This window comes from Wasmannia auropunctata, unplaced genomic scaffold, assembly GCF_000956235.1.
Source record: "Wasmannia auropunctata unplaced genomic scaffold, wasmannia.A_1.0 LD336057.1, whole genome shotgun sequence".
Taxonomy (NCBI): Eukaryota; Metazoa; Arthropoda; class Insecta; order Hymenoptera; family Formicidae; genus Wasmannia; species Wasmannia auropunctata.
The window spans coordinates 481,398-492,564 of record NW_012026833.1 but is presented as its reverse complement, the minus strand read 5'-3'; the positions used below and the strand labels follow the sequence as shown (position 1 = coordinate 492,564).

At 40.9% G+C, this 11,167-nt stretch overlaps 1 non-coding gene across 1 annotated transcript; it reads right to left on the bottom strand.

Moving 5' to 3' along the window:
- Positions 1-5,263: 5,263 nt before the first annotated feature.
- Positions 5,264-5,336, bottom strand: Trnav-aac. Its single transcript has one exon. It is a non-coding gene; the product is annotated as a tRNA-Val (tRNA).
- Positions 5,337-11,167: the final 5,831 nt, after the last annotated feature.

Sequence of the window (11,167 nt, the reverse complement as noted above, 5' to 3'; positions counted from 1 at the left end):
CTGTTTGTTTACGCTTTCGGCCCGGTCACCGCGCCCGCCGCGCCCGCCGCGCGGTGAGCGGCGCGCGACGCGCGTCTCTTTTTTTGCTTAGTGAGTCACGTAGCGACATCGCGCGGCCATTGTCCTCGTCGCGAGCTTCGGTTTCGGAATCGCGCGCGATCAGTCCGCGTTTTTTTTACACGTTTTTTCCGTCGAGAGCGAATCCCGCGTACGAACGAGCGTCGAAAGCTCCGAATCGAGCGACAGACAAGTATCGTGGAGTATCGGACATACTGTGTATCGATCGCGATTAATCCGTAATCGGTCCTTAGTCGCCCGGCTGGCCGGCTACCGGCGTACTCCGCTCGGCTCCGTGCGAATTCGCTTGTTTACGGATCGTTCCGTGCGCTTATTAAAACGCGTCGTTAATCGCCCAGATCGCCTCCCGTGTCGCGAAAGCGTGCTTTGAAGGCGTTAATCGACATTAATCGGATTAATTGAGGGGTTTATCTGACACAGCGACGCTCCCCCCCAACTTTCGGAACTTGGGGCCCATCGCGGCGATGACGTCACGCGACGCGCGCGCGAGCCGCGCGAAGTTGGCGGCGCGATAATTGGAACTTGTCGGGGACGCGTGCGGGCTCGCAGCGAGCTTCACGCGGATTCTCGCGGACGCCGGGGGTGCGATGGACGACGATCCGCCTCGCGGCCTCGCGTTCCACGATTTATTTGCTCGTTCGAAGTGCGCGGATTTCGGAACTGCGAGACGCGACTTGACACGGAGATCGGTATCGCGCCTATCGTGCCCATATCGCGTGGACAATCGGCCGTTGATCGTGTGCGCGCGATGAAACGCGTCGGGAGTGCCGCGTATCTACAAAGTGAGGGACGAGATTGTACCGTCGCGGACGCGTCGCGTTTGTGCAATCGCGATCGGTGGTGCCGTCTCGAGCAAGGAGTCTGCACCAAGACTGTCCCTGTGTGTGTGTGTGTACGCAGCTTCCGAGGCCGGTGCGACGGAGCAGCGGACGGACGGACACCCGTGATGATCTAGAGAGGAGGAGAGAGGAAGAGAGAGAGGGAGCGTCATCGACTGGTGAGTAAATCGAATTTATACTCATGCACTTGTGGCTGGCGACCGTAGCGAAGATTTATGCGAGGTCGAAATATAACAGGGTGGGTATACTAATTTCATTTTTGCCCTTGAAAATCATGGATTCTCGTGGAATTTAAATTTAATTTTCCCTGGTACTCAGGGAAATTGTTTGAATTTTTTAAATTTAACTTTATCCCTTTACAAAGTAAACGTGGCTTCATATCGAAGGATGTTGTAAATTAATTTATTTTAAAATTAACATATACTGTATGAAGACTCTTCAGTCTAAAAAATGATAATCCGGAAATAATAAATCAGGCATTAAGAGTCTAATAATGCAGAACTTTGGCGCGTGAAACAATTTAACTTCACATATGTAGTTACATCTCCATACGAAATCTTTCGTTACGTTCGAAAAATTTTGTATGGAGATGCAACTATTGTACATACGAGAAGATTAAATTGTTTCACGAGTTCTATACGTTATTAGAACTCTTAGTGCCTAATTTATTTTAAAGCTGTATTGAGAAATTCTCTAATCTTACCTGGAATTTTGAATAAAATTCCTGGAAAATCCGGGAATTTTCAGGGAATTCTTTTACAAAATTTGAGTACCCACCCTTATAACGTTTATAACCAGTATATCGCACACTTCAATATACTAAATCTCGGTGCTTAGAAAATTTTCTTCCTACTCCGTTCAGATAGCGAGATTATAAATTTAACATTCTATACATTTTTATTTCTATATTTTCGATATTTTAAATGTCCGTGTCCGGTCGGATCTCGCGAGGAAATTCTCGTTTTTTTTTGTTCTCTCTGCTGTATCCGAGTCGCGAAACTCGAATTTCTGTAATTGTCGCTTGATCGATCGATCTTCCTTCTTGCGCGCACGTTCCTTCGTCTTGATCGGTAATGACAACCGCGGGGGATACAGGGAGTAAGTATCCCCCCGGACCAAGAACCGGGGCCCAGAGAGAGAGAGAGAGAGAATCCCCTCGTCGATCCGGCACGTGCGAGCGGAAATGCAGGGGCCGTAGAGACGCAGAAACACGGGAGGCGGTCATTTGACGGTCTGATGGGATATCGCCGACGTGGATCGCCCACCGTCATCCACACGGCCGTTCTTCTCCGTGCCCTCCACATCCTCCTCTTCCTCTCCCCCCCTCCCCCCCTGTTCCCTCCGTCGTCCCTTTTCAGTGGTGGATCCGGCGAACGCGGTGCCTCAAGGCGAAAAATTAATGCGCGATGAAAGCCACTTGAAGTTTTAATTATTCAAGCGATAGATGATAGTTTTGATATTACCTGATTTATTATTGATTTGAGTTTGATTACATTTATTACGTATGATTTGCAAATCAAAACTCTCGTGAGACCATTCTTCTTATTTTCATTGAATATTTCGCATACGTGGAAAAGATGTTATATTAAAAATATTAGATCTAGTTGGAAATAATTTTGTTAATTCGATAATAATATCAGCGAAACAAATAATTATTCTGTTAAGAGCATGACATATACTGTATTAACAACATTATTTTAGATTAAATTAATGCTATGAATAATTATAAATTATTATACGATGTTATTATCAATATTTTTATACAAAAAAAATGCTGTTAATACAATATTATTAATTCTTTTCCATGTAAAAGTATTAATAATAATAACGTAATAATTTACAATTACGTATGAAAGAGATGAGCGTTTTTATTATATCATACATTTACATATACATTTTTGTAGCTTACTCAATACTTTTACATGGAAAAAAAATGTATTAAGTTCATTAGTCTAATCTGAAATAATCTTGTTAATTTAAAACGTCTAAAATGCTTTTAATAAAATAATTATTTGTTCCGTTAATATCATTATCGAATTAACAAAATTATTTCCAATTAGATCTAATATTTTTAATGTAACGTTCTTTTCCACGTATGCAAAATGTTCAATTAAAATAGGAGAGGAATGGTCTCATTTTATTTTTTACGATAAAGTATACGTTTCATAATGCAAGCGCAAATGTTCTCACGCGCGAAGCCCGGATGTATTACGTCGCCTGTCGAGGCATCCGCCACTGCCTCCTCTCGAAGCAGTCCTCGCCGTTCCCCTTCGCTCGCGCGAGAAGAAGCGCCCGGCTGCCTCTCTCTCCTCCCTCCCGCGGTCGATTGCGATTCGCCGGCGTAACGTGGCGCGTTGCGCCCTGTGGTTACTTCAATTAGGTGGAATCATAGTTACGTAGATCGGCGGCTATACGTTGGCGACCGCAGCCGACACAGAAGGCGCGCCTTGGTCACGGAGCCATCGCGGACGTGCCTCCGGACTCCCTTGACATTATCGCTAATCATCTCGAATCGATCGCCGCGGCGTCTACGCCGAGGTATATAGGTGCAGGAATGCGCCGGACGTGCGCTGCCTCTTCGACGTAATGCAGCCGCAGATGCAGGCGCACGATGTAATCCCAGTAATTGATCTATCGGGACGAGAGCGGGCGCCTGGCGCTGACAAAAATCTCCGCGATAATTAGCGATCCACCCCGAGAGTCGCGTTCTTTTTTTTTTCAAATTCACAATTTTGCAGCGTGGCCTAAGCTTTAAAAGTTTACACCTTCCTGGATTTTAACTCTTGATAAATTCCATCGATGCGATGCGGTCTTGTGAAATGAAAAGCGAAAGCTCGTGCGAGATCAGATAAGATGCGACCAAGGCTTTTCTTCTAAATATCTAAGTTGACGCGTCAATCTTCGTCGTTCTTCTCGCGTTGGAATTTTTTATATCTGAACTTTGGAAACACTCCCCCATCCCCCTCCTCTTTTTTTCGCCGAAATTCCTTGGACCGAAATCGAGTCCCGTGATTTCCGAATTCCTCGATCGCACCCCCCTCTCGTGTCCCCCTCCCATCCTTGTATATACGGATCCACGAGTTATTACACGAAAACAGACGAGCTCTCGTAACGACCTAATAAAACGAGCCGCCGGGGCCACCTGGTGGAGCGGTCGCGCCGGCGGGGGCCTCCCGGGCACGTTGACACAACTCATTTTTACGCGGTGTCCCGCGCGCGATGGGCGGCCGCGCTCGTCCTGTGCGCTCGCGCTCGCGCGAGGGCCCGCTGTTTATGCTGCTTTATGCCGGTGCCACGGTCGTGGCCCACCGCTCGCTGGGCTGAGTAATGGCGCGAGATCTGTGCCGTAGTCGCCGAGGGGGTGCCGGGCACACTCTTCTTCTTCTTCTTCGGCCCGGAGCGCGCGAGAGATACCATCGGAACTCGCGCGTAGATTTCTAGTCGCCCGTCGCGACGTCCCGCATACGTGCCATCCCGACGAAATCGTGTGGTGCTCCCTTCCTGCAGGGCCGCACATCCTGCTGGTATCCCTGGTTTGAGAGACCTAGACACGTCGGCTACTCCGCAGCGCCCGCACTCCGTTCGCAATATGTAAAATTCATTTGGAGCGAAAACGTCTCGTGTCTGTGTTAATTTTTAAGGTGGGAGATGCTTTAATTTAGAACGGATTGTACGTTATGTGTATAAGGTCTATAAATATTTCGTTATACGTTATAAAGAATGTCTCTATAACGTTATACTTAATAATTGAAATATTACGTTTATCTTATTCTTGACATGAATATATTTGAACTACAATATTACTAATTTTTATTTTATAATTCATGTATTAGTACATAATATCTTTCGCAATAATAATTTATTTTATTATATTTGCTGTAATTAAATTACAACAGTTTGCTGAGGCAGTTAAATTTAAAAAAAAATTTTGCTGATACATATTTTTACACGGAAAGAACACTTTTGCTGAATCCAGATCTGAAAATAATTTTTGTTCAATAGTCAAAATTATTTTGGGCGAAAGTCAAAATGATTGCTAGAATATCAAAACGTTTTATAACAATACTTATCAGTTTTACTTTTAACATTCCAACAAATTATTTTGATGATTCAATAAAAAATTATTTTCAGATTTGTTTTTAGCAAAATTTTTAGGTCTTTCAACAAAACCATTCTTTCCGTGTATGTCTAACAAAGTTATTAGTTTCGATAAAAAATACAACATGTATAAACTAAATAAAGTTAATTCTTATAAATATTTTAATTGATTTCTTTATTACAGATATAAAGAAACAAGTTTAAAATAATTGCAAGTATATTAAATTTATACATTTTATATTTTTTATCACCTCAGCCGGGAATCGAACCCGGATCTCCTTGCTTGTTGGACAGGCGTCTTAACCATTCGACCACCAAGGTGGTATTCTTCGCAATATGATAAACCGATATGATAAACAATGTAACGTGTCTTTCAGGCAGCGTATATTCAAATAATTTCAAGGACTTAGGCTCGCAAGAATAAATCAAATATATTCTGAAGTAATGCCTATCGAGCCGACACAGATGTTGGTGTGTATTAATTTAATTGTTATGTACAAGTGGATTCCAGCCTCATGTAATGAACTGTGTTGTTTCAAGACCGACGAATATGCAACGTGCAGTTTGCGTGTGGCTGGATGTTGTAAAAAATTAATACACATTAACATCATCCGTATCAACTTGATAGGCATTACTTTAGTATATATTTGATTTATTCTTACGAGCCAAAGTCATTCAAATTATTTATATAATAATCATTTACTTAAAATTGAAATAATTCGATTTGAACGAATAAATTATAAAGTCTTCTTACTTCGGGCTTTCGTGTAACTTAAGGATAATCATTTTCTCGCTGACAAATTTTCACCTAATGGGACAAGGAACTTGTGAGATCTCTATAATGGATACGGAAGTAGTGCAAGGGTGAAATGTTCGTACAATTCGCGCAATTGCATTTTCCGCCGCCGGCGAATCGTGATTTATCTCCACCGCCCTCCGTTTTTCTTTCGTTTTTCTTCGAAGACGCTTCGCGTCCGCCGCGTCCTCGCGCTCGAAAGTTCCGGTCCGCCGCTCGTAAATCATGCGAAAATAGAGCGAGAGAGAGAGAGAGAGAGAGAGAGAGAGAGCGGAAGAGAGTGGAAGAGAGCGGAGGGGAAACTTTCAGCGAGAGCTTTAGTTTCCGCGCGAAACTTGCGTGATTGCCGCTAAATATTCGTATTTTGCAACCGAGTTATCTCGACGCAATTTCCACGCGGGATCGATCATTACCGCCGACAGCGCTCCGCTGCAACGTTGGCGGTAATGATCGATTTCGCGGTGGAGATGAAAACGAAATAGCTGGATTGTGGATTGCGAATTACTGGCATTACTCTGAGTCTTGTTTTCAAATCACTGCAATCATCGCAAGTACGAGAATGTCGTTTTTCCCAGCGTCAAATTTTCAGCATTTTTTCGATACGTGGATTAAAATATCTAACATTAAAAATCGTTTGCAAAAATCGTTGTGAGATGTTAGAAAGGGAAATTTTTTAAAATAAAATTTAACAAATTGAAGAATATAGGCTCACAAGATTATAAATAAATACAAACGGAATTTTTTTTATCAAATACTTATGAAGTTGACAAGAAGTCTTTCATATAAATATAGGTGGATGGTTTTCGGAGGGACGTGACGTGCGATCAAAATTAACGTTTCGATAATCTTTGCGAATGAAGTTGTCGATATTCCTACTGTCCCTCTCTCCCGCGCCTCCCCTGTTTTTCTGTTTTCCCTCTTTTCCCTCCCGGAGTGGCGACGGCCGCTCGCGCGCGCGAGTACCGGTTCTATAACGACTAATAAAGGTTTAATGAATTCACTGGTCCCTCTGTAATTCCGCTCTGTCGCGCTACCTAATTAATACGGAATCCGAGGTAAGTCGACGAGGGTGTATTCGAGAGCGAGATGCAATTATCGTGATAAAGTCGCCCATAAATTTCTTGCGAGTGATTTTATGACTTTATCGATTCGTACGCGAGAAAAATCTTGCTCTTTTCGCAAGCCGGTAAATAGAACGTTTCGCACAGTACGATAGCATCGAACGTTCCTTGGTAGTAATAATAATTAATTTAATACGCGCTTCGCTACTCTCAGACGCGTTATTATATATATCGAAAGATAAAAGACCATCTAAAGATTTTCAGTAACTAATAAGTTACTGCGCTCGGGATACGACCAAAGAGAATTATATATCGATAACATTATGATATAGGTTCGATCAGAAGGAGCCGTTTAAAAATATGTTGCATTTTTCATTCTCTAATGACCGCAAATATCGCAGAAAAATCTTCGCGCACTGTGAAATCTTAATGAACTAATCGAAATTCATGAAAACTTTTTGATGCTTTTCAATGTGCTTTTTAAATGTGACGTATAATATTGGTCATTTAGATATTTTCCTATCCGCGCATTTTAACATTAATTTATAATCTTCTATAAAATTTATTTTGAAGCGCAAGCAGGAGTAAATATCCTCCATTATAAATCGAAATATTCGATATAAGTACATTAACATTTATACAAAGCGTTGTCTTTGTATAAAATTTGATTTCTACACTAACTTTTTTTTTATTCAAATGCTTTTCATCGCTGTCATTAAGCTAAGGATCTAATCTAGTTGAATGTTTATACTTGCAATAAATTTCAAGGCACCTTAGAGATTTTTCTTCCCGTCACAATCTGATCTGTACGGAATACGCGACATGTAATTTACACAGAGTAAGACTCAGGACTTACTTCGTCAAAAGGGTAATAAGATTCTCGCGCGATATAGACTAAGCTCTTCTCGAGAGAGCCACTCGGGAAAGGACGCGCTCCCGCATGCAAAAGGTACATACGTATATATGCGTGTATGTGCGACGGGTATAACACATCCGACCGTAATTATTCTTACGCACGCGAGCGAAGAATTGCGTGCAAATTTGTTGTGTGAACAGGGGTCCCGCGCCCGCGAGAGAACATACGTTTTACCGCAGAAAAGATCTCCTTAGATATCTCTCTCTTTCTCTCTTTGTCTGCCTGCTGCAGAGACCGATAACGAACCGAATCGCCTTACTTTTACGCTTACGCGGTCGCGCCGTTAACGAACGACTGGGACTGCTCGTAAATTTCACGCTTCGCACACGAGCGAGAATTATTCATACGCTTTTCATAATTTTCCATGCGAAATGTAATTAACATCTGAGCGATCTTGGCACTAAACTATATCGTTCGAAGTCGCGCCAAGAACTTGGACGCGGACTGCAAAACAAATTACTGTTTCGACAGAAAAAAAATGGCGCGATTGAATTATATGCATATTAAGTCGACCACTTGCAGAGATTATCGGGCAATATCTATCGATTAAATAAATTTTGCATTTATATTTTCTTGAGAATAGATTAGCATGTCGAATAGACGACTCAATAATGTATGACGATTGAAATTAAATGAATTAAATAAATAATGTATTAGATATCTTCTACACTCTCCTCGATTAATAATAGATATCTACTGTATTTTTCTGTATTAATAACAGATATCCACTAGACATTTTTCTGTATTATTATAATAACACCTTAAATACAATGGAGGGAGAAAAAATTTTTCTCTCTAAATTACCTACAAGTAAGAACGACGAGTAATAAAATGATAATAATGACGAAATTAAGTATAGAATAACGATGAATAAAATATATTTATAAATGGGAAAATGATCATTGAATAAAATAGTACATTACAATATATAAAATATATTTTTGTAATAATACACAACAATTCTCGTACGTATGCACTTTTGGAGCACATTGTGCCCGTTACTTATTTGCAGCGTTTGCTCGTTTTGAGAGAAATCGAGCGGACATGAGAGACACCCGGTTTCAGAATGGACACACGATATTACATTGGTGAACCGTATGCCGCGCGATGCATCACGAGCGATACAGGACTCCGAAAGCTGCCTCTTAAAGCATCCTGCTTTTCGTCAAACGACTTTTCTTCTGACACGCGTTCTAAATATATTTTTCCCTCGGATTGAGACATCTTGAGTGTTATATCTCGTGTATTTCATACATATGAAATCGTGAAGAAAATGATTTAAAGTTTTGAAAAATATTAAAATAGAATAAAATATTTTTTGGATTATTATGTGCTTAATTAACAAAAATAGTAAAAATATTTGAATAAAAAGATCAATGTAAAAATTAAATTTTATTTGTAAAGAAAGCAAAAGTTAAAATTAATTAAGTTTTCGCCACACATACTAATTTTAAAATGAAATTAAACGTAAAAAGCAAAAAAATATCTTTAAATTCACAAATATTCTCACCGTGAAGATTAATCTTTATCTAGATAATTTTATATTTATAACATTTTTATAAATAAATTAAAAATGTTTTAAATATTGATCCTATTTATATAATCAAAATCTCAATTACTTTTATTTATCTCAAATATCTTCCTAAAATAATTCACGCGCGGTAAAAATTGCTCTCTCTCTCTCTTTCAAGAAAGTGAAAAAGTTGCCCAGATAAGAATCGAGAACTGCTCTAGATTGGACTTTACAAATTGCGGCGAAATTTAATCTCCATTAGTCCCGGTGAATCCCGCGCCCGCTATTCGAGGGGCCCACTTGGTCGCAGCGCTTTTATTTCTCGATCAGTCAGGATCGGGGCCTTCAAGTGATGCGGACCCCCCGCGGTTTTCTCCCATCGAAAATCCAGATCTGGACGACGACGACGAGCGATTCGTTGTCAGCCAGCTTACGCGCGCGCGCGACCGTGTCCGTGGAAGCGTTCGACCGGGGCACACGCGTGTGCGTGCGATCGGCAACGGTGATCAATCACCTTCAAACCGCGGTCGTACAATGCGTGTCGCGCCACCAGAATCTGGTCGCCTGAGAGAGAGCTATTGTTGCCACCCACGTTGTCTCTCGAGCCCTATGTCGAGGACTGAGCGCTCGTTCGTAACCTTCAGGGTAATTCAGGATTGCAGTTTCGATAGATGATGCAGCCCTCGCGATCTGCCCGAGATATCTGTAAGATAACGTCGCGAAGCGTCTAACGAAGAACGCGTGTTCCAAGTGAATTTCCGATTCGTGCGCGTGCGTGAATTTAACTCTTTTGGAAGCAGGACATATAAAAGTTATGATTAAGTTATACGATATTTGTCTATATGTATGGATGTCTCTGTACACATATGATTAATTTATTAACAGTTATGAAATTAATATCGAAATTTAAGTTGCATTTCCAATAAAATCAAGCTAAAGTAATATTTTATTTCATAGTGTTTTTTAAATCGTTACAGCAAACAGTATATTAATGTTTTATTTACTGCAACGAATAAATTATAAACTTCCAAGATTTTACAGATTTTTTTTCATTGAAAATTTAATAGCTTTGTGATTTACAATTAAATTCATAATTACTCTCTTAGAGTTTCAATAATATTTATGAGCCTTCTATATACATATATGTATAGTTTTAATACTATTTTTGTGAAATAATATTATTTCACAAGTGATACAGAAATACGCCAAGTTACGGTCACATTTAAACTTTTACAAAAATTAGAAAGGTTAACAAAGTGCGAGCAAAAAAAAAGGGGGCGGAGGTTTAAAGGAAACCTTGAAAAGAGCGGAGATTAGGAAATCGCGGCGCGTACGAGGTACACGATAATCATAAATCGCCGCGGCCAATCCAAAAATCTAAAGTTTAGATAAGAGGGTATAAATATGTGGAAAACGTTCCCACGGGGGACCCTCGCCGGGTATCAGAAGGACCCTCGGTCGCCGGGGAGGATTTTAAGGGCTACGGCCACTCGAGTACTAAAAGAATGGACATCATAAAAACCGGGAACGAATGTGCCCTTCTCAAATATTCCGGAATCGGCCACGATTTTCGCGAAGGACAGCGATATTGCCTTTCGCTGCCGGTCAGGATCTTCGCCGCGATGTACGCATGACCCGGATATACCCCACGATGGCCGGATGTATTCGATTGCTGAGCGAGTCCTCCAATCGTAGCGTATGATCGTCTAGCATATTTAAATAAAGCAGCCACTCTTAAATCGGTAAAAAGTTCGTTGAATAGAAATCTATGTTTAGTATTAAAAGGACATGTAGTTCTGGTTATTTATAATTGAGAATACAGATGCAAAATGTCTTATTGCATAAAATATTTACTTGCACATTATT